The sequence below is a fragment of the Hemitrygon akajei genome, chromosome 14 (assembly GCF_048418815.1).
Source record: "Hemitrygon akajei chromosome 14, sHemAka1.3, whole genome shotgun sequence".
Lineage (NCBI taxonomy): Eukaryota > Metazoa > Chordata > Chondrichthyes > Myliobatiformes > Dasyatidae > Hemitrygon > Hemitrygon akajei.
The window spans coordinates 26,583,785-26,607,913 of NC_133137.1; the positions used below are offsets into that span (position 1 = coordinate 26,583,785).

The 24,129-nt window shown below is 41.7% G+C and overlaps 1 long non-coding RNA gene across 1 annotated transcript in view; it reads right to left on the reverse strand.

Moving 5' to 3' along the window:
• Window positions 1-23,075: 23,075 nt before the first annotated feature.
• Window positions 23,076-24,129, reverse strand: part of LOC140738436 (uncharacterized) — a 182,281-nt gene continuing 181,227 nt past the window's right edge. The window contains exon 4 of the long non-coding RNA XR_012101373.1: window positions 23,076-23,321. This is a non-coding gene — a long non-coding RNA (uncharacterized lncRNA). The remainder of the gene's footprint in view (window positions 23,322-24,129) is intronic.

Below are 24,129 nucleotides of genomic sequence, written 5' to 3' on the forward strand. Positions count from 1 at the left end.
TTGACTCAATTTTGTCAATATAACTTGGCACAGATTGGCAGAGGAACGGTTGAAGTATTTTTTTTTGTAATTTGCCACAGGATCTTCAGAACCACAGGCATTGCTCGCTCTGTTCTTTGCCAGTTCTCAAGGGAAAGCTTTGGGTCATTTGGAATTTCGCAGGCTGGCAGGTTTTTAGAACTGTATTCCTGGGATGTAATAGACAAGGTCCCAATTTCTGCAAGTGCTTGCATTACTGAAGTACAGTCACAGATTTATGATGATCCAAATTCGAAATGAAAAATCATGAATAAAAGGGTTGTCTTCTAAGTAAAAGTGAGATATGGAATGAGAGGTAACTGGACTGCAATATATAAGTTCCTGAGGTATCTTGATGGAATGGATAGAAGCTTCTTATGATGGGTAATCTAAAACAGATTGTCACTGCTTAAAGATAAAGAGGCATCCATTTAAGACAGAGATGAGGTGAAACGTTATTGGAAAGGTTGGGATTCTTTTGATCTCTCTTTTAAAAAGGGCTGGAAGCCATCATTAAATAATTTCAAAAAAGAATTAAATAGATAATAAGCTGTGGGAAGGAAAGTTACCATGGGTAGAAGGTGGATTGGAGATACCAATCAGATCAGCCCTCATTTTATTAAATGGCAAGAGTAGATTTAAAGGGCTGAGTTGTCAATTCCTGTTCCTAATTTGTATGCTTGTATTAAAATGCATTTTCCTGCCCCAGGGTTTGAGCACACTGGATCTCTTGAACATGGTAGCAGAGCAGAATATCAAAAAGTAAGGGCTCAAAAGTGTTGGGGCTCTCCACCTTTCAGCTTGAACCCTTGAACTCTCTCTGTTGGCTTAAAATAGAAAATCAAAAGGGCCTATTGCACCAGAAATAGCAGTCCAACCTTGATTTTAATTCAATACTTTTAAATTCATCCTCACTCAATGAATAATTCTGACAATATTTTTTAACAATGAGCGTGAATGTTAAAGTGCAGAAGCTCTTGGTATGTAATGTCTTAAAACTAAAGACGAATAAAGACTATCTAAGATGGAATAGTTCTTGCTTTATTTCCATTTTGAAAAGAGTAGTGAACCTACTGATGGACCTGTTTCGGCAATTTTCTGTTACATCCATCCAGTAAGATTGAATTTTATTCAGTTATCTATATTCCTGATGATTCAGCAAGGATTAACAATTAACACTCAACAAAATGTATTGTAATCCTTTGTTAACCTAATGGCATGGCTAGATTTCATCAATTACATGGAGCAAGCTATTGCATATGGCAAATACAAGATCCAGACAGGAAGAATAAATTTTACTGTCCCTCACGTATAAATAACAGTGTCTTGTCATGCGTGTGGGGGGTGGGGGGGGGGGGGGAGGACGCATGGAGTTAGCTTACTTGTCAGTCGAAAGCCGTTTCTACTGTGCTGGTCATCGATTGGCTTGCTTGAGGCATGCAGCAAGCTCTTTCCTATTGGTTGCCTTGTGTGCCACGGCACTGTTGTCCGGTTTCAGCCATTTCATGGGGGTTTCAAGAATGGCACTTGCAGGAGGCTTGGCCTCTTCTCCTTTTGTCCGCACAGAGGTCGCGACCAGCGCTGAAGAACCACTGGGAAAGTATGCTCCAGCTTTAGGAGTGCTCTTGCGCACTCTTAGCTCAGTATCTGTTTATTAAAGGTTTAGTTTTGTAGTCGTGTGACTTGGCAACACTTGGGCTCTTGGTCGACTCTTTTACTGCTAGTAAATAAATGATTAATGTGCTTATTTGTAATCGGTGTCTCCTGTTCCACTCACCAAACCTGTGAACATGTTTACTCATAAAGTGTCCAAAATAAAATGCATTTGATAATTAATATACAGAGGGTCACATGTCCAGGTGCTGGAATGGTCTCTGAAATCCACCACATTTCAGTTTCTTGTTGTGAGGTGGTATGGGATAATTTTGCTCACATAACAGTTTTTAGTTTTCCAGTATTCTCTGTGTATGGGGTGTCCAGGGAGGAGGCAGCGCCTCTGGTGAAGGGGCTTGTCGTGTCCATTCTGGGGAAGCTCGCTCACCTTCGGTCCCCACCAGCCATTCAGCGCTCACCTGTGGCTCCAAGTAGCTGTTTGCATGAGACAGTGGCCACAACCCAGTACACTGCTTTGACAGGCAGGAAAAACCAGGTGAGGGTAGCTGGCAGTCTCATACCCCAGTGAGATAGGGGCATGCTTATCCTAGCACGTAACGTCAGCTCCGGCAGACTGGGCGGATGAGATCTACAGTGAGATCCAACGGCTAGGAAGGCGGGTCTGCAACGCTTCATGGAGAGCGAAGGGCATGACAAGGCACAGAGATATCGTGGTCGTCCACTGTAGCCAAGGTAGACCCCAGTTTGTGATGCTTTTTCATACCACTGGAAACAGACTTCTGAGGTTGTGAGGGTGGAACTGCCCCAGTGCAATGGCTTTTCCACTTTAAAAAAACTCCCCCACTTGGGCTTCCTGTCATTGTTGGACGTGCCAGACAACCACATTCTCAGTGACGCATGCAAAATACTCTAAATTCAAGTTTCATATTTCAATCTTTTCAGTTTTGTTTTGTCTCAGGAAAAGCAGAATAGAAGAAGCCAGGGTTGTTTTTTTTTTTACCAAGGTGTGCAAAAAAAGTAATTTTATAGATATTGATATTTTAATCCACTAGCAATCATTCCATGTCAAAACTCTGTCAGTTGCAAAATTGGTGTTGGCACTTCTTGATTAAAACCAGGATCATAATGTGTAACTTATAAATATTGAACTCCCACTAATATATGGTTCAAAGGCTGCAGCCAAACAGACAGAAGATGAGTGACCTAGGTTTAGATGCAACTCACACAAAATGCTGGAAAAGCTCAGCAGGTCAGGCAGCATCTGTGGAAGTGAATGAATAAGGGCTTTGACCAGAAACGTCGACTGTTTAGTCATTTATGCTAGAGGAGTTCAGCAAGTCAGGAGGAACTCAGCAGGTCAAATGCTGGAGGAACTCAGTAGGTAAGGCAGCATCTAATGAAACTAATAAACAGTTGACTAAAGGTCTCGACCTGAAATGTCAGCTGTTTATTCATTTCCATAGATGTTGCCTGACCTGCTGAATTCCTCTAGCGTTTTTTGCGCGATGCTCTGGAGTTCCAGCATCCGCACAATCTTTAGTGTTTTAGATTTTGATTTGTAGCTGTTTGCATCTGGATATTAAGTTGTTAATAGTCTGTATGTTTCACTCACCCTTGCTGCATCTCCAAGACTGCAGGAGTGCACAGCAGAGGTGTATGTTGGAATTTCTGCAGTGATGAATTTGAGCCTAGTCGGTGCTTAGTGGCACTTGTAGCACACTATTTGATTGGAGCAAATGACTGTGCAAAGATGGAGGAAAAAGGTGCAGTCATGCATGATGTAGACATGTTTCCCTCCTGCGCCAGTATTTTCCCTCATCTCCTTGGCATTCTTATATGTGACTGCCACTGACAGTGTCTTTTAAGACTGAAACCTGCTTCCCTTGCTGTGTAGCTGCAAAGACAGGCGACTGAAGAGCTCTACCACCAGGTTCCCTTGAGAACCATAGGGGGTCACAATTTAATGCTGGAATAAGAGCAAAAAATATCCATTAGAATTTCACACTTTTATGAGCTTTAGGAGATCTTTCATTGGCTCTTTAGCATTAAATAACAGGAATCATTCAACACACCAAGTGACGGCGATTGGTCGTAGTTAGACAAATAGATTATATCAAATAATAAATTATTTTGAAGGCTTTTGGTACTGATTTTGGTTTAATTAGCCTGAATAATATTCTTGTTTGATCTCTATGTCTCTACCTGTATGCTAATCAAAGAGACCAGTCATTTCTTATTTTTGAATGACTTGGGGCCAGAAATTTTAAAACTGTATATTTCTCTTTCCAAAGAGAGCTGAGAGAATGGTTGAAATCAGAGATGAAACAAATGGACTTCATGACTATTCATAGATGAGAAATTCACCTTTGCTAGTGAGCCAATGGAATTAGTTGCGGAGGCTGGAGTTGATGTTAACATACGGGATTAATATGAAGGGGCAGAGAAATTATCAACCTGTTAAAGGTGTGTTGGAAGACTGCTGGGAACATCACAAGAAGAGTGTTTTTAGTTTTTGACAGCTTGGTTCTTATCACTTTAGGAATATGGGTTTGCTGGATTATGCAATATGCCCCACTATAGCTTTTTTGGTAACCCCACTTTTGCTTTTTCCAATGACTTTAGTTGATTTTAGGTTGCACGTTTTAATGAAGTCCAAGGATGCTGATATGCCTGAAAGTCTGTTGGTTCATCAACATGTTAAGGAAAGTTATTGTGATATGTTAACCATTTTTACTGATGGATCAAAAAGATAATTTAACTAGGAATGTTGGTGTGGCTGTTTTTGCACCTGAATTACTGGTAACGGTAAAGAAGCATCTTACTAACCATCTGTCGGTATATACAGCAGAATTGGTTGCCATTATTTTGAGCTGACAGTGGGTGGAGGAAATTTGTCCTTGCAAAGTTGTAATTTGTTCACATCCTTTTTTGGTTTTGACTAGTCTTAAAGCAGGTCATTGTAGCAGCAGGCCAGATTCACTGCTGGAAGTTCTTCAAATATTATTTCATATTCACATGTTGGTTTGCATGTCTCTTCTTATGGGTCCCACACATAAAGGTGTTGAGGGGAATGAGTGGGTTGATTGGCCAAAAAAGCTGTTAAAAGTTAACCTGTGGATATAAACATTTCACATAGCAAATCAGAAGCTAAGGGGCTGCTGGGACTAAGAATTAGGGATTATTGCAAAACATGTGGGATAATGGGGATAAGGGAAGACACCTTTACAGAATACATAAAACTATTGGATTGATAGGAGAAGGAGGTAAAGCAAGAAGGGAAGGAATTACATTGACATGACTTAGAATTAGGCATACAATCAGAATCAGAATCAGAATCAGACTTTAATTGCCAAGTACCTATGCACATACAAGGAATTTACTTCCGGCAGATGTTGTCTCTCTGCTCATGACAATAATAATGATAGATATAAATGAAAATATAAATTGTACATACAGGTAGTGCAATCCAAGTAATAGTTAACCGACAGTTAACCAGCAGTTAACTGTTCAGCAAAGTGACCGCAGTAGGGAAAAAAGCTTCTCCAGTGCCTATTAGTCTTAGTCTGGAGGGATTTGAAGTGCCTACCAGACGGAAGCAGATCAAACAATCCGTGCGCAGGATGGGAGGAGTCCTTTATGATGTTCCCCGCCCTCTTCTTCAACCTGGAAGAGTACAGGTCCACAATAGAGGGCAGGGAGGCTCCAATAATGTGATCGGCAGTCCTCACTGTGCGCTGTAGTCTGGTTCTATCCTGCTTGGTGGCGGCTCCAAACCACACAATGATGGAGGTGCACAGGACAGACTCAATGACTGCAGTGTAGAATTGCAGCAGCAATTCCTGAGGCAGACCGTATTTCCTCAAGAGCCGCAGGAAATACATCCGCTGCTGGGCCTTCTTCAGGATGGAGCTGATGTTCTGCTCCCACTTCAGATCCTGAGAGATGGTGGTTCCCAGGAACCTGAAGTTCTCCACGGTGGACACAGGGCTGCTGAGGACTGTGAGGGGAGACATAGCGGGGGGATGTCTCCTGAAATCCACTATCATCTCCTTTGTCTTGAGCTTTATTATTCCTTATATCCTGTTGGAGAACATCACTCTGGTTGTGTAGGCTTTGACATCATTATGAAACAGTTGAACACAGTCTTTTACAGTGTGAAACATAAAAGGTTGAAAGCAAGCAAATGCAGGCTGCCCTTCTATCTTTGGGAGCTGAAGTTCTCATTTAAAATCTTTACTAAGTTATGGAAGTGACATTCATTTAATTCACAATATCGTCTTTCATTATTTACATATATTATCTTTTGGGGTAAGTTAGTTTTCATTTGAAAAAGTACTTGTAAGGGTTTTATCTCCCAATTCTCTAAACCACACTCCAGTTCAGTTAGTGTGGTAATGCACATTTAGGTTGGATTGCCCGCCATCATTAAAGGTCAGAAGAAGAAGAAGCCAAATATTGGGCCACGAGTACTCCGATACAACGCCCACTTTGTCGTGGGCAAAGTACTGGAGAGTTTAACATCGGTAGCTGAGCGAAGGGCGCTGAGTAGGCTACGGTCAATTATGGAAAACTCTGAACATCCTCTACATAGCACCATCCAGAGACAGAGAAGCAGTTTCAGCGACAGGTTACTATCGATGCAATGCTCCTCAGACAGGATGAAGAGGTCAATACTCCCCAATGCCATTAGGCTTTACAATTCAACCGCCAGGACTTAAGAACTTTTTAAAAGCTATTATTAATGCTTTTTGAGATAGTGATTTAGATGCATATCATATTTTTTACTGAGTTTAGTATTGTATGTAATTAGTTTTGCTACAACAAGTGTATGGGACATTGGAAAAAAGTTGAATTTCCCCATGGGGATGAATAAAGTATCTATCTATCTATCTATCTAAAATGCTGGAGGAACTCAGCAGGTCAGGCAGCATCAATGGAAATGAATAAACAGGCAGGGTTTTGGGCTGAGACCCTTCTTCAGGACTGAGAAGGAAGGGGGAAGATGACCGAATAAAAAGGTGGGGGGAGGGGAAGGAGGCTGGTTGGAAGCTGATTGTTGAAGCCAAGTGGGCAAGAATGGTAAAGAGCTGGAGAAGAAGGAATCTGTGAGGAGAGGAGACGTGCAAAATGCTGGAGTAGCCTGATGTTTGAATCACCACTTAAAGGAATAAGGGACTGCCAATGTAAGAAGCTTGTGTAAAACAAAAGGACTGTAAGTTATGAACTGGACCTGTAGGTCTGCTCCAAGCAGTTAGTAGAAGGATGGAAATCCTGCTGCTCCAATAATAAAATTCTTTTGTTTTTCATAAGAAGATCAATGGCAGGGGCCCGTGCCCTGAACACAGGTAAAACTGTATCTCAGCACCATCTTCCCACCATATTTCTATTCCCCTCATAGCTAAACCTGCTGTAAAAGTGCACTAAACTCAAAGTAACTCAACAGTAAAGAGGTCCAGTGAGTAAACTGTGCAGACTGTTAACCACAAGCATTATTTCCCAGCAGGTTATGGTGAACCAAGTGTATTTTATTAAAGTTTTAAAGCAGACTTTGTGCTACTGGAGAAGTAATGCACAGAAACAAACAGAACAGAAAGGGTTTCTTGAGGCTTAATTTTTGTTTCCTTCTCTGAAACTCTGTAACTGCTCCAACAAACCTAGATTCATCACCAAAAGCCAGTGGAAATTTTAATGATCTGAAAGTTGTTGGAGTGAAAGTTTCAAAATATTGATAAACTCAGAATATTTCCCAACTAAAAACCAGACATGATAACAGTACAACATCACAAAAAAATGATATTGAATTGATTCATTAATTTAATCAACTCACAAGAATTCTGAATACTTCAAGTATTAAATAATAAAAGCTGTAAAACACAATGGGTGATTGGTGAATTAATTGTCCTCCCAGTACTAACAATGAAACCAAACAGTATTCTGTTGGAGATGAATAGCAAATTACAACAAATGAGCAGAATAGTGGCATTGGAGAATTGAAAAAAAAATAGACTATATTGTGACTTCACATTCGTAGATTTTAAGAAAACCTTCAGCTTTTAAGACTAGAGTCTAAATGAATTTGAATGCACAGGTACATCACCAGTATATCCCTCACCACCATCGAAAGTATCTACATGAAGCACCTGCCTTAAGAAGGCAACATCTGTCTTCAGTGATCCCCACATTCTGGGCCATGCCATCTTCACGCAGCTACCATCATATAGGAGCTACAGAAGACTGAAGTCCCATACCACCAGCTTGCAGAATAGCTACTTCCTGCAACCATTTGGTTCTTGAAACAACCTGCACAACTCTTATTGCAACTTCACTATAGTAACTCTATTACCATGTTGAACAGCTTGTGCTACAACAGACTTTGATTTTGTTCTCATTGGACTCTTTATTTATGTTTTTCTCATCACTGTTTTGTCTCCAATGCTATGTGCCTGTGGTGCTGCTACAAGAAAGTTTTCCCTTGTGCCTGTGCTTCATTGTCTTGTGAATAAACTTTGCCAATATGCCAATAACTTTGAGTTAAATGTTCAAATTGCTGAAATTGTGTAAAGTTCAGATTAAAATTTGGAGGTGCAGTGGGCAGAAAGGGAGGCTATCAAAGCTTGTAGTGGGATCTGTACCAGCTGGAAAAATGGTCTGAAATGTTGCAGGTGGATTTTAATGCAGTCAAGTGTGAGCCTTTGCAATGTGGGAGGACAAACCAGGGTAGAACTTACATGGTGACTGGTAGGGCAATGAGGAGTGTGGTAGAACAGAGGGATCTGTGAATATTGAGATGACAAAACAACAATGTCACTGAAGGGCAGGTACAACTGGTTGAAACTAGCTGGTTTGATGAGTGAACCAGGACTGTAGATGAGAGACGGGTTTAAATAGGCTGCAGGTGATGAGTTGGAAATGCATGGCAGGTGACTCCTGTTAGCTGGGTGGAGGCTAGGAGGTGCCTGCCTGTGCAGCCCTGACATAGGACAAGCTTCTTTTTTTCCACTAAGGCTGAGTGAGACCAGAAGTAGGAGTCATGGGTTGAGGTTAAAAGGTAAAATGTTGATGGGAAACTGAAGGGGAAGTTGATGTGTAGGTGATGAGAGCGTGATACAAGCTGCCAGATGAAGTGGTAAATTTGAATAAATAGATGGATGGGAGGGGTATGGAGGGTTACGGTCCGGATGCAGATCACTGGGACAAAACAGAAGAATAGTTTGACGTGGACTAGATGGGCCAAGGGGTCTATTTCAGTCCTGTTGTGTTCTATTAAGCTGTGAGTCTATACTGAAGTGACTGTTCAGATAAAAAAAGGCAGGGATTTGTTACTCAGGTGACTATTCCATTAATGGCAGGGACAATGTAATGGGGAAAACAGCAGATTCCAAGAAAAGGAAATATGTTGTTGTACCTTCAGATGAAAGGTGAGCTGAAATTAGCTGGTAAGCAAAATCATTGTAGTGTGTATTATTGCCCTGCTGAACAGCAATGCAGTATTAAGACAAAGAAGCAGATATATGTATACATAGAAAATATGACAAAGACAAATTATACAGAAGTTCAACTAAATTAATTCACAGCATTGAAAAATAAAATGGGATTATTATTGAAAGGATTTTGCATAATTGCTAAGACATATGAATAAAAAGAATAAGCATTTAAATATGTGAAAGTGAAATATATTAAGATGCATTTATGTTCTTAATGCATGCACATACAATTTAATTTGTGTAAATATTTTTATGTGATGGTATATCTAATATAATTTGCATGGATTATTTTGTATCAAGATTAAATTAAATATTTATAAAATGTTATGCTTACATTATCATCAATTTCTCTGCTGAAAGAAAATTGCGTTAATGCTTGTGGTTCTCTAACAGTAGGTATGTAATGAGACATGAATTGGGGAATGGAACAGAATGTCTGGCATGGCCTTACATGGTACAAGTGTTAATCAGAATACCAGACACTGAGATTAGTGCTTTGATTTATTGCTCACTCAGTTTTCTAGGTTAATTGCCACAGAGCTTACTGTTGGCTGCTCCTATTACAGTAGAATGACCTGAAGAATTTCATGTTGGAAAATCCATCCCATGATATTCTGTCTGGGTAGCCTCTAACTTGATAGCATGAACATCAATTTCTCCTTCTGGTTAAAAAAAAAACTTTTCCCTCCCCTTTCCCTCTTCTTCTATTCCCCACTTCTATGCCTCCTACCTCTTCTCACCTGCCTACCACTTCCCACTGGGACCCTCCCCCTTCCTTTTCTCCTATGGCCCACTCTCCTCTCCTATCAGATTCCTTCTTCTCCAGCCCTTTATCTTTCTTACTCACCTGGCTTCACCTATCACCTTCTAGCTATCCTCCTTCCACTTCCCCCCGCCTCCACTTTTTTATTCTGTCAACTTCCCCCTTCCTTTCCAGTCTTGAAGAAGGGCCTCGGCCCAAAACATCGGCTGTCTATTCATTTCCATACATGCTGCTTGACCTGCTGAGTTCCTCCAGCCCTATTGTGTGTGTTTCTTTGGATTTCCAGCATCTGCAGTCTTTTCTGTGTTTAATTGGAAGATATTTAATTGGAAGGTTCGTTTACAAGCTGCAGTTTGTTATATTTGAGTGTGGCGTAACATTTGATGTCAGAATGAGGAATTGGTGCAGACTGGCAGGAAATCTCATACATTACAAAGTTCAAAGTAAATGTTATTATTAAAGTACATATATGTCACCATATACAACCCTGAGAATCATTTCTTGTGGGCATTCTCAACAACTCTATAGAATGGTAACTATAACAGAATCAAAAAAAGTGCAAAAAAACAAACTGTGCAAACGCAAATATAAATAAATCACTATAAATAATGAGAAGATGAGATGACGAGCCCTTGAAAGTGAATTCATTGGCTGTGGGAACATTTCAGTGATGGGGCAAATGAAATTGAGTGTAGTTATCCCCTTTTGTTCAACAGCCTGATGGTTGAGGGGTAGTAACTGTTTTTGAAACCGGTGGTGCAGGGCCTGAGGAAAAGAAGGAAGAAAAATAGCAGGATGGGGCTGGGTTGTCAGTGATGAGTGTGAGAAAGAAACCGAATGGATTATATAAAGTTGCGCAGGTAAAGAACACAGAAAAGAAAGATGGTAAGACAGAAATGTGGAAATTCTTGGGAGGAAATCCGAGTGAGTTTGTTCAAAGATCATTAAACCTTGATGGGAGTTGAGGAATAGGACTGTACAAAATAGGAACAAGAATCAGACAATTGCCTCATCACTTACCCTTCCACTCAACATGTCCATAGCTAATCTGCTCCAGGCCTTATCTTCTCTTCTGTCCCAGTTCTTCAGTCCCCTGATCATTCAACAATACATATATGCATTGCTTCTTTAAATAGACCTGAATGATTAGACCAACATGATTAAACCATTTGGATCAGAATGTGATGGCAAAGTGTACGTTATGAAATGCACCCCCTAGATGTGACTACAGAAGGCAAATACTTGGGCTTAAGTTACATGGTTAGGATTGAAACAGCAGGGTTTGGCACTCTGATTATTTTTCCAGAAGTTACAAGATAAGGTGAACAGGTTTCTTTTTCATGATATATTACAAGTTGTAAGACTCGCAGAATGTTTTCTCAACATGTGCCAAACCAGATAGATTCCACAAAGATTTGAACAAAGGCACCAGAGAGCAAGTAAGCTGCCATTGGTAGTTCTGACTTTGCACAGCTTCAGAAACACTCGAAGTTCATTCGTTATCAATGTATATATGCAGGATGCAATGCTGAGATTTGCCTTCCCACGGTCAGGAAACAAGGCCAAAGAAAACCGTGAAACCAGTTCCCCTCACAAAGAAAAAAAAAGAAACTGTGCAAATGGGAACCCCCTAAAAAAAGAGCAAAAATCACAGAATATAAAGCACAAAGTCAAACGAGTCCCAGCACATTCGGTTCAGCTCAGTTCGATTGGCCGCACCAATCAAAGTTTCCCCAAAATAACAACAAAAAGAGTGAGCAGAAACTAGAAACACATAATACCATGTACTGACGAGTCCAATCCACAAACCCCATTGACTAAACCTTGCTCAAGGCCCAAAATTCTGATATTATTCTCCAATAAGAGAGAGAGAGAGAGAGGAGACAGACAAACAGAGGGAGACAAGAAGAGAGAGAGAGAGAGAGAGGAGACAAAGAGATGGAAACAGGAAGACAAAGAGAGAGCAAGGGAAAGGGAGAGACCATTCAAACGCAGGGACCTACCTTCAGGAAGGAGAGGGAAGGAGGAGGAGGAAGGGAGAGGGAGAGGGGAGACTGTCACATGCAGACACCCCTCTCTGACAGCAGCGAATAAGATGATGGTAGATAGCGCAGAACCTCCCGCTCATGCCTCAGTGATTTCAGTCTTCCATGGCTCTTTAATTGGTGACATTGGTGAGAAATGGAGTTGAATGTCTGTTTCTGGCAGAAGTCACAGGCAATATTTTTTTCAGATACCAATTGTTTTTTCTTTTCGCTCTCTCTTCTTACCAGAAATGCACCGTTTAAGGTGAGGAACAGGACTGATCACATCTTACTTAGAGGAAGCACACTTGCAGAACACAGACCACTGTGTTTCAGTACACTTTATATAAGACTTCATACTTCCTTTTGTCTTTGTGTTAAAGGCTTAAGGAATCAGTAATGATGGCCAACTGCCAGGTCAGGATGACCAAAGGCATTATGTCTTTGTGGAGCCTCCACAGTAGGAAGAAAAACACTAACCAAGATGTTGCCTCTCTCTGCCTCAAAACCACATTGTTCCATTCCTGCCAACTTCTCTATCCTCTCTTCTTTATGTGGACTTACTTCCACTTGGCTTACTGGTTCTTTAGCAGTCTAGCCATGTCACTTTTGGAATAGTCGAACACCAAACACCAATAAATCTAAGAGGTCGTGTGGTGTAGGCAATGAAATTGTTTTAGATCAGAATCAGGTTTAATATCACCAACTTATATTGTGAAATTTGCCATTATGCAGCAGCAGTACATTGCACTACATAATCATAAGATGGAAAGGTTCATTTATTATGAAAGCATACAGCTCTGAGATTCTTCTTCTCCAGGTAGCCATGAAACCATGAAAGAAAAGAATGGCAGCGTGATCATCACCCCCCAAATCCCCCTCTCCCGCACACACAAAAAAATGAGAAAGATTGGGCGAAGGACACAAAATACAAAAAAAAAGCATAAGACTGAAAAAAAGTCCTCATTCAAAATGCAGAAGACCTAGGCAACATTCTCCCCCTCCGTAGCAGAGCGATCCCCAGTGATAAAAAGGCAGTCTCCCCCTCCGTAGCAGAGCGATCCCCAGTGATAAAAAGGCAGTCTCCCCCTCCGTAGCAGAGCGATCCCCAGTGATAAAAAGGCAGTCTCCCCCTCCGTAGCAGAGCGATCCCCAGTGATAAAAAGGCAGTCTCCCCCTCCGTAGCAGAGCAATCCCCAGTGATAAAAAGGCAGGCAGGTGGTGTTTCAATCTCCCCCATCGCTTTACTTGGCAAACAATGGAAATTTTAATTGTCAAAATGGAGTCAAACATTGGCATGCAGCCACCTCGCCACAAGGCTCCTGCATGCTGCCTCTGCCTCCTGGAATCCCCTCGGAGACTGCAGAGCGTGGAATCACCAAAATGATCTCCAAACTGCAAATCAGAGGCTCCAACAGTTCCAGAGTCACATTCAAGCCAAAAAACAAACAAACGCAGAAGTCATAAAAGATGTGAAATACATGGTTTCATGATCTATCCAGATGATGTCAATCGAAGGAGCGCTGTACACGGGCACCATCTTTCCCAGCTAAAAATTGTAAATTACAGTAAGAAGTATAAATATCTATACTGTATATAAATTTAAATTAATTAAATAAAGCTAAAAGAAAATAAAGTGGTGAGTCAGTGTTCAGGGGTTCAATGTCCATTCTGATGGCAGAGGGGAAGACGCTGTTCCTGATGGTAGCAATGAAAAGAAGGCCTCTCCTTGGTGATGAGCGTCCTTACTTATGGATGCTGTTTTTTGAGGCATCATTCCTTGAGGATGTCCCTTCAGAAAGGTAAACCCTCACAAGGCGACAGGCCCCGATGGTGTACCTGATAGGGCTCAGGAAACCTTTGCCAACCAATTGGCAGATGTGTTCAAAGACAATCTCTCGCTGCTACTGTCGGAAGTTCCCACCTGCCTCAAAAGGGCAACCATCACACCAGTGCCCAAGAAGAGCAGGGTGACCTGCCTCAGCTACTATTGTCCGGTAACATTCTCACCTACAGTGATGAAGTGATTAGAGGGGTTCGTTATGGCTAGAAACAAATCCTGCCAAAGCAAGGACCTGGATTTACTGCAATTTGCCTATCGCCATAATAGGTTTACAGCGAATGGGATCACATTGGCTCTTCACGTAGCCTTGGATCACCTGGATAATAATAATACTTACATTAGGCTGTTGTTCATTGATAACAGCTCAGCATTTAACTCAATCACTCCTACAGTTCTGATCAAGTCCTCTAAAATCTGGGCCTCTGCACCTCCCTTTGCAACTGGACTTCCTCACCAGAAGACCACTGTATGAGCAGATCAGAAATAACATCTCCTCCTCACTGCTAATTAACACTGTTTCAGCACAACGATATGTGCTGAGCCCACTGCTCTACTCTCTCTACACCCATGATTGTGTGGCTAGGCACAACTCAAATTCCATCTATAAATTTGCTGACGACACAAGTATCACTGGCAGAATTTCAGATGGTGACAAGAAGGCGTACAGAAACGAGAAAGATCAGCTGGTTGAGTGGTGTTGCAGTAACAACCTTGCTCTCAATGTCAGTAAGATGAAAGAATTGATTGTGGACTTCAGAAAGGGATAAGATGAAAATATACACACCTGTCCCCATTGACAGATCGGTAGTGGAAAGGGCGAGCAATTTCAAGTTCATGGGTGTCAAGCATCTCCCAGGATCTATCCTGGGCCCAGCATAATGATGTAGTTACAAAGAAGGCACAACAGCAACTATATTTCATCAGGTTTTTGAGGAGATTTGCTATGTCACCAAAGTTGCTTTCAAATTTTTACAGATGTACCATGGAGAGCCTTCTAACTGGCTGCATCACTGTCTGGTGTGAGAGGGTGGGTCTACTGCAGAGGATCAAAGAAAACTGCAGAGAGTTGTAAGCTTAGTCAGCTTCATTGTGGAGCTGACCCCAGTATCCAGAACATCTTCGAGGCGTGGTGCCTCAGAAATATAACATCTGTCATTAAGGACCCTATCACCCAGGAGATGTCCTCTTCTCATTGCTGCCATCTGGGCAGAGGTACAGGAGCCTGAAAGCACACATTCAATAATTCAGGAATAGCTTTTTCCCCTCTGCTATCCAATTTCTGAATGGACTATGAACAGTTGAACTCTACCTCACTACTTTTTTATTTCTATTTTTGCACTATTAATTTAATTTAACTTTATATTAAACCTGAATCTGATTCTGATTCTGATACTGGGGAGGTTGGTGCCCATGATGGAGTGGACCGATTTCACAATTTCTGCTGCTTCTTTTTATCCTGCGCAGTAGACCCCTCCCCTCACCATACCAGACGGTAATGCAGTCTGTTGGAATGCTCTCCATGGTACATCTGTCGAAATTTGCGAGTGTCTTTGGTGACATACCAAAGACATTCGATAATTTTAATGTCCTAATCTTGAATGAAATGAGTGGAATTTTGGTCTTATGGTGTAAATACAGATGTATTGATGCTTCTGAATTCAGAATGTCATAATCTGAGGTTTCAAAAGCTAATGAACTAATTAAAACTAATAATACTATCACAAAGCTAAACTTAGCTCTTCGAGTGATAAATATTTTATTGTTTATATATTATGTTATATCACATCAATAACTAAATACCTATTGGGAATGGTACAAGCTGTTGAATTTTTTGGCTTAATAGTTTATACTATTATATTATACTGGAAACAAATAGTTTGTATCCATGAAATATCTAATGGAAATCAATAGAACTGCAGATGAAAATCTGAAATAAAAACAGAAATTGCTGGTCAGGCATCATTTGTCAAATGAGAAATCATCAATGTTTCACATCTTTCCATAATTTTCTGTTTTTATTATGAAAATATTGACTTGGGGCTGATGAAATTTTAATTGGTCTTCAAAAGGTGGCGTCTCAAAAAAGCAGCATCCAGCACCCAGGACATGCCCTCTTCTCATTGCTACCATCAGGGAGGAGGTACAGGAGCCTGCAGATGTATACCCAATATTTTAGGAACAGCTTCTTCCCCTTCTCCATCAGATTTCTGAATGGGCTATTAAATAGACAATGATCAATTCCTCACTATTTTTGCTCTCTTTTTGCACTATTTACTTAATATATTTATTTTAATATATGTATTTCTTACCATAATTTATATTTTTATGTGTTGCAATATACTGCTGCTGCAAAACGATAAATTCCACGACACAGGCCAGTGATATTAAACCTGGTTCTGATAATGGTCAATACCAACTGAGAGTTCTTAACACAATTTGAAACTGACAAGATAACCACTGAGGAATGTAGAGTTAAATTTAGTTGAAATATGCAAAGTATTTTTAAAACTGCAATAGGATTAATGTCTTCACGTTTGCTCTGATTGTAGCAGTGAGGGTTATCCCAAAGCAACCACCTCCTGGTACATCCAGTACTTTGCAAAAGTCTAAGGCACATAGTTTGGGTACCGAAGACTTTTGCATAGTAATGAATTTGTCACCGTGGAGAGAAGAGTAAGTTTGTAAACCTGGCGGAAGCAAAGGATGTTGGGAATAGTGAGGGTGGAGCACCATGGGAGGGGTGTGGGACAGGTGGCAGAGAAGGATTGCCAGGGGTGGGAGTTTGTGGTATGTGTGCAGCCTCCCCCTGCCTTGAGACACCAAGCAAAGTCATTTGATTTCAAACTATTGGTTTATTGATCATTACAGAATGTCTCTCTGATGTTTCCTACTCCCTCTTCTCTCCCTTCCCCTTTTCCCAACCATGATTCCCCTTTTCCTGCCCGTCTTGTAAAGACACTGCCCAGAAGACAGCAATGGCAAACCACTTCTGCAGAAAAATTTGCCAGGAGCAATCATGATCATGGAAAGGCGATGATTGCCCAAGTCATACAACACGGCACATAGTGTGTGTATATGTGTGTATATATATATATATATATATCTGTATGTGTGTGTGTGTGTGCATGCCTAAGACTTCTGCTCAGTACTATAAAGGGTAAGTGTTCACCTTCATTCTGATACAAATCGGCCTTCATTTTTATTTCCTTCTGGGAATTAAAAGCACTCACATCAATACATTCTGAACAGTGCCTCGGGTGCGGTTGACTTTTTGTGGTGTTGAGATCTATCCAGAAGCCTGTTTTTGTTGGGGGAGAAGCAGTACAAAAGAAGCTTATTTCAATTCTCCACTCCTGTTGTGAAATTTCCCTTTTGTAACTGACACCTCCTGCCAGTCCCTGAAGGTGCAGTGTGCATGTGCCAGGCTTGAAATTAGAAAACAGAAAATAAATGTTTGATCCAAGTTCTTTCAAGAGCGTGGATCATTGCAGTTCCTCTCAAAGCATTAGCAAAGCTCTGAATTAACGAATGTCAGAAAAAGTTAGTGAGAGGAGGTGGCAGTCACTGTTTGGCACTTTAGGCAGTGAGTTTAAAGAAAAGCTTCTCATCTTCAGCTTCTCCTTTTGAGACAAGCAATAAGAACAAAGCAGGTCCCCGTTCCTCCCTCACAATGGGCACCTGTCCAAATGGCTTATGGAACTCAAAGTGATTTATTCCTTCCTTGGTTTTCCTGCCTCCTCAGCTTCGGAGTTCTCAGGAAGAAATTTATGCTGCCCCCAGGGTCTTGTCTCTCTGTGGAGGCAGAGCTGGAAGACACTCAGCATCCTTCCATCTATTGCTATGGTTTTCTAAGAGTCAGATGGCTAGGCTTCACGTGTGAGTTCGGGTAATACCACACAAGTTCTTGAGCATGTCACCACTATGGCACTTTGCTTGTTTTTTCTTCCATATCTATCTGTCAGTGGCATTAAAGCAGAGCATTAAATTCCCTGTAAAGTAGTCTTTCTGATACCCCAGCATAGATCAGCCTCCTCCCCTATATTAAGAGTGCATACTATGAGACGAGTTACTCAGAACAAAAGTTCCTTCATTCGCTAGAAATCTGTTGCCCAAGTTGAAATTGCTGTAATCATACAGGGGTGAGATTCACATTGTTGGGCAGTGTAGTGGTTCGTACAATGCTTTACAGGCCAAAGACATAGCAGTTGGTAGGTTAATCTGTCATTGTAAATTGTCCTGTGATTAGACTAGGATTAAATCAGGGATTGCTGGGCAGCACAGCATAAAGAGCTGGAAAGGCCCATTCCATGTTGCCTCTCAATAACTAAATATTTAAAAATGATGATATCAAAGGCATACGGGAGGAGCTTAGGAGAGTCAATGGTGCCTAACAGTGACTCCTTTGCTTGTATCTTCTCTATTTCTATCTTTAATATCTCTATTTTTCCCACGCAGGGTTCTTTTGAAGACCCTGACCTGGAGTTACATGATGACTATGGTTCTTTGTAGGAATGGGACCCGCTCTCGGAGTTTCACGACTGGCCGTAATTTGACATGCCAAGGGCGCGACTTAAGAGTTTCACTTGCCTTCGGAGGCCTGGGATTTCGTCGATCTGCAGACGGAGGGGATTGAAGGTTGGTGTCCCTGCAGGAGATCGGCGTGTTGTGGGAGTCAGAAGATCTCTGGCTGTGTAGCCAAAGACCTGAGATCTCTGGGCACAGAGCTCGAAAAAAACAATGCAACGGACTTTTAACGTTGTAAACCAGCAAGTTGTTTGTTATATCTACCCTCGTGCTGTGAAATGGAGACGTCTCTTTCCCCATTATCAGAGAGAGAGAGAGAGAGCCTGTGGTATGTGGAATACTGGAGGAACGAATAGTCTTTGGGGTACAGTAAGTCTGTGTCTTAGCTGTTGTTTTGATGCACGCTTGAGTGGTTGGTGGTGGGTGCTGATGTTTTTTTTGCCGGCGGGGGGAGAGCTTGCTGCCGCTTACACACGTGAGGCTGGGGAACTTGGGGGGGACTTTGGGGTTCTAACATTTAACTGTTATTCATTCTTTGGGGGCACTTCTCTGCTTTCGTAGATGGTTGTGAAAAGAAAGCACTTCAGGATGTATATTGTATACATTTCTCTGACATTAAATGTACCTTTGAAACCTTCGAAACCTTTAGCAACCTTTACAACAGACAAGTAGATTTGATCCAAGAATAACAGACCAGCCTCTAGACTTGTTTTTTTATTTAATCAGGGATCCTCATTACTCACCATATAAATTTACATGTATTAGGAGACATGACTTGTCAGTCTCACTCAATGCCCACATTTTGTTTGTACTGTATGTAAATTTGCTCTTTGCATCCTCTTCCTGGTCAAAAGGAGTCCGACACAGCATTTTGCACTGTTGATTAATGCCACATCTAAATGAAAACACTCTCCATTATGCAATCCACAGTATCACTGATGAGATGGCAGAATTAACAGCAGGTCTGTCAAAGAACTCAGAGAAACACATATATATCATGGGTGAACTAGAAAGCAATTCTTGGCGTAATGATAGAAACAGATCCAATGGGGATTTTCAAAGGAAAATTGCATATAAATTCAACAAACAAAAAACATTTCAGTTGTGTGGAGAAGGAGCATCGAACAGAGCAGATTATTGAAAGGAGCAGCTCAGACAGCATGGGCTTCTTCAGTCCAAACAATCTGTTGGAGGAACGCTGCGGGTCGAGCAGGGAGGGATAGAAAACGTCAATGTTTTGGGTCAAAATGATGCATCAGCACCCAAAATTGCAACAATTCCTTCCCTCCCCCCACCCCACAGATGCTGCTTGACTGTCTGGGTTCCTCCTGCAGATTGCTTCATATTCCAGATTTCAGCATCTGCAGTTTCTTGGGTCCTCATGGATCCGCTCAGCGCTGTATCATCATATAATTCCATGATCCTGCTCACATCAGCTTGCATAAACACATTAACAGCCTAAAATCACCACCCCAGGTAACCGATACAAAATGGTGGAGGAACAAAGCAGGCCAGGCAGGCTGGAAGTCCAGAGGAACGCACACAAAATGCAAAATGCTACCAACATCATTTTGTTCAGTGATCGCTGTGATATTGGGTAGGGGCGGGTGTGGACTGATTATTCAATGCTCAGTTTCTGTGTTAGGGGAGCAGGTTTTGCTGGCAACACTCCCTCCTGGAAATGTGCACACTACAATGTTGACAGCCGGTGATTTCGATGTGCCCAGGGCATTGGGGAATTTAGGCCCAAATACCCTGATCTGCTTCTCAGCCTGATACCTGTCCATGACCAATCCATCTCCTCCTCTCCCTTCAGCAGTCATCACCATGAGCTCCCCATATCACTCTATTGGTTGTTATCAGTAAGGTGGCTGGTATGAAGACAGATGCAGAACAGACCCAGCGCTGGTACAAATGCTGCCAAACCTTAAAAGATAAGTAAATGGTGATTGAGGCTGAATTTCAGGTCTGCAGTCTGTGCATAGCTGACAGTGTGGGTGAAAATGGCCTAGAACCAATATACATGTAGCCCCTGGTAAGCCTCAGGCTCGCTCAGCTCGCTTCCGTCTGGGGGGAACAGCCTTCGGCCCCGCCAAACTGAGTAATCAAGTTTGTGTAGATGCTGTGTGATGTACCCCACCACGCCAAATAACAGACAGTACACCATATGCAATTAAATGATTACACTTTATAACTCTTACTTTGATTATGTAGATACTAAAGGAACAAAATAAGAACTGTTAACAAAAGGAAAAAGGTGCCATTATTAACCAGTTTGTGCACACATCGTTGGAGCTCTTACAGAACCAGGTCCCCCTTCCTCCAGTCAATGTCCTCCCAACTCTGCCGACCCACAAATGGGACCACACTCGATGATCAACTAAACACTCTGCTCGATTCTGTCCATGTCTCCTCTCCTCGCCAAAGACCCTGGGCCTCGGACTTCTGCTCGAGGTCCATTCTATCGCCCAGCTTACAGCATTGCATCTCCTCTCTCGGTCCCCATCGCACCCTCTCCCCAAAGCTCACAAAAGCAATAGTTTACAGATACACAAGAAAGAATAGCATCTATCCCAATTGGTTAGCAAATGAATACAATTCTCTCTATCAGTAATTTTAACTCAAACAAGCTGCAAGAGAGAAGCACTTTCTCAGCAGTTAACATACCAAAGAAGCCATTTTTATTTTTAACATAACAAAGAAACCATTTTATTAGCCTTAGCAGTAACATAGAAGAAGAACCCCTTACATACAAGTACTGTACATGAACCTCATAGTGTTATAAAGTCATTCAGCCCTTTGGCCCATCATATATTTACTCATCATCAACGATCCATCTATACTAATCCTGTTTATCACAACTTGGTCTGTAGCTCATAACACACATATTGAAAACAAAATATTCAAAATAAGGAGAGTCGGCTCGAAAGCATCCTGCATATATTTCACAGAACTCTTGCGGTCAATGAAATGATTTAATTCACAGAACTCTCTTAATTGTTAAAATGTTTGTGATGTCTCCATAAAAGGAAATGGTACTGATCTATCTCATTCTTGCACACAATGTATTGTTTTGAAGCTATCCACACAATATCTATTCCCCATGCTTTAGAGAAATTGTTGGCAAAGACCAACTTAATTTTGCATTTGATGTGGCCAGTAAGAATTGATCCAACAAATTATTCACTGTAGCCAAAAATGTTTCATTTTTGTCACAGCGTGAGACAAAGATTTTTTTTCAATTGGAAATTGTTTGCATAAACACTTCTAAATAAAATTCAACAAACAACATGCACATAAAAGATGCAACTGTCAAGCAGAATTTTAAATCAAGTGTCTTTGACCAAGTGGAAATTCTGGAGAAATAAGACTGCATGACAAGTTTATTGCAAAATATTTTCGAGCGTTGTTTGAGTTGTTGTCCCTGTCTGAAGCTCAAGGTTAATCAACCCAAAAGAGCTTTCTTTTGTTTGGTCAATACCATCTGTTCCTTTGTGTGGCAAACTGCCATACAAACAGAATATTGAAAGCATTGAAGGCTGCATTTGTATTAGTTCAGATTGTCTGAAAGTTGGGACAAGTTTAAGTCAACAGAATCACAGAAGAACTATACACTTGAATGGGAATGACCACATCTCCAACAAAAAGGGAAAAAAGGAGAGAAGAGCCATGTCTGTACCAAGGAGGTAAAGAGAGGAGGAGAACAAAGGAGAGGGAAGTATAAATGGAGATCAAGGAGAGGGCTAAGCGTGAGAACTGCTGACATTGCACAGATCATTATAGACGGTGAGAATCTACCTAAAAACAACGCCGTTGCATGATCTCAACCTGAATCATCGGTAATTCCTTTTATCCACAGATGCTGCTCGATCTGCTGAGCTCATCCAGATACTTTTTTTTTGCAACTCCAGATTCCAGCGTCTGCAGAATTTTGTAATATATAATGTGGTGGTTGTCCGCTGTGTTTGACGATGACAGGAAACGTCGTCAGAGACTGGTGAATGTGTGGAGTCTGTTGCCACAGGCAGCTGTGGAGGCCAAGTCTTTGGGTGTATTTAAGGCAGAGATTGATAGAATCCTGATTAGTCTGGGCATGAAGGGAGATGGGGAGAAAGCAGGAAATTTGGGCTGAGAGGGAAAATGGATCAGCTACGATGAAATAGAGGAGCAGACTTGATGGGCCAAACTACCTAATTTGCATTTATATTTTATGGTCTTATGGAAACCTTTGTGGGACAGTTTTTAAAGTGAAAAAGCCATTGCACTAGAGCAGTTCCTCTCTCTCGACTTCAGACGTCCAGGTCCAGTCAAACATCACAAACTGTGGTCTTCCTTGGTGGCAGTGGATGACCATGACACCTTCTGTGCCTTGTCATGCCCTTTGCTCTCCACGGAGATTGCTGGATCTCACTGTGAATCTTATCTGCCCGATCTGCCAGAGCCAAATTTGCATGCTAGGACAGGTATGTCCCCATCTCACTGGTGTATGACGCCATCGGCTATCCTTATCTGGTTCAGCCTGCCTGTCAAAGCAATGTACCGGGGTGTGGCCGCCGTCACAGGGAAACAGCTACTTGGAGCCACAAGTGAGGGTTGAGTGTCTGATGGGAACCAATGGTGGGTGAGCTGTTCTCAGAATGGACACAACAAGCCCCTTCACCAGAGGCGCTACCCCTCCCTGGACACCTCACATATCATCAACAAATACTTGGAATTGGAATTGTCTTGGTTTATTATTGTCACATGTACCAAGATACAGTGAAAAGCTTGTCATGCATACTGTTTATACAGATGAGATTATATTTATGCTAGTGACACATCCATGCCTAATACCTTCAGAAGTCCAGTTCGTCCAGAATTCTATTCCTCAATCATTTATTAAATGATGCCCCATCCGATAAATATATGCACCTTCATAGTCCAGGGGTTCCAGTGCTGAGCGAAGAGCCAATGAAGTGGCATCTGCTGTTGACCCATTGGCTTGCTGGGAATGGCTTCATCTGGATGGATATAATGAGTCTTTCTTGATAAAGGAATTACCTTGAACTTCCCTGGAAGATACGGTAACATTTATCGTTCTACTTTTCAGTCTATCTTCATTTATAGTTCAAGTTCAAGTTGCTTTTATTGTCGTTTCGACCATAAACTGCTGGTACAGTACACAGTAAAAATGAAACAATATTCCTCCAGGGCCCTGTGCTACTTGAAACAACACAAAACAACACTAGACTATGCGAGACAGCACAAGGCTACACTAGAATACGTAAAACTACACAAAAACTACACTAGACTACAGAACTGCACAGGGCAGCATAAAGTGCACAAAACAGTGCAGGGCAGTACAATAATTAATAAATGAGACAATAGGCACAGTACAGGACAAATTATAATGACAGTCTAGACTCTGAGTATTGAGGAGTCTGATGGCTTCGGGGAAGAAACTGTTGCATGGTCTGGTTGTGAGATTCTGAATGCTTCAGTACCTTTTGCCAGATGGCAGGAGGGAGAAGAGTTTGTATGAGGGGTGCGTGGGGTCCTTCACAATGCTGTTAGCTTTGCGGGTGCAGCGTATGGTGTAATAGTGAGAAGAGAGGCTCCGATGATCGTCTCAGCTGACCTCACTATCCACTGCAGGGTCTTGCGTTCTGAGATGGTGCAATTTCTGAACCAGGCAGTGATGCAGCTGCTCTGTATGCTCTCAATACAACCCCTGTAGAATGTGATGGGGGAGGGAGTGGTGGGAGATGGACCTTTGTCAGCCTTCACAGAAAGTAGAGGCACTGCTGGGCTTTCTTGGCTATGGAGCTGGTGTTGAGGGATGAGGTGAGATTCTCTGCTAGGTGAACACCAAGAAATTTG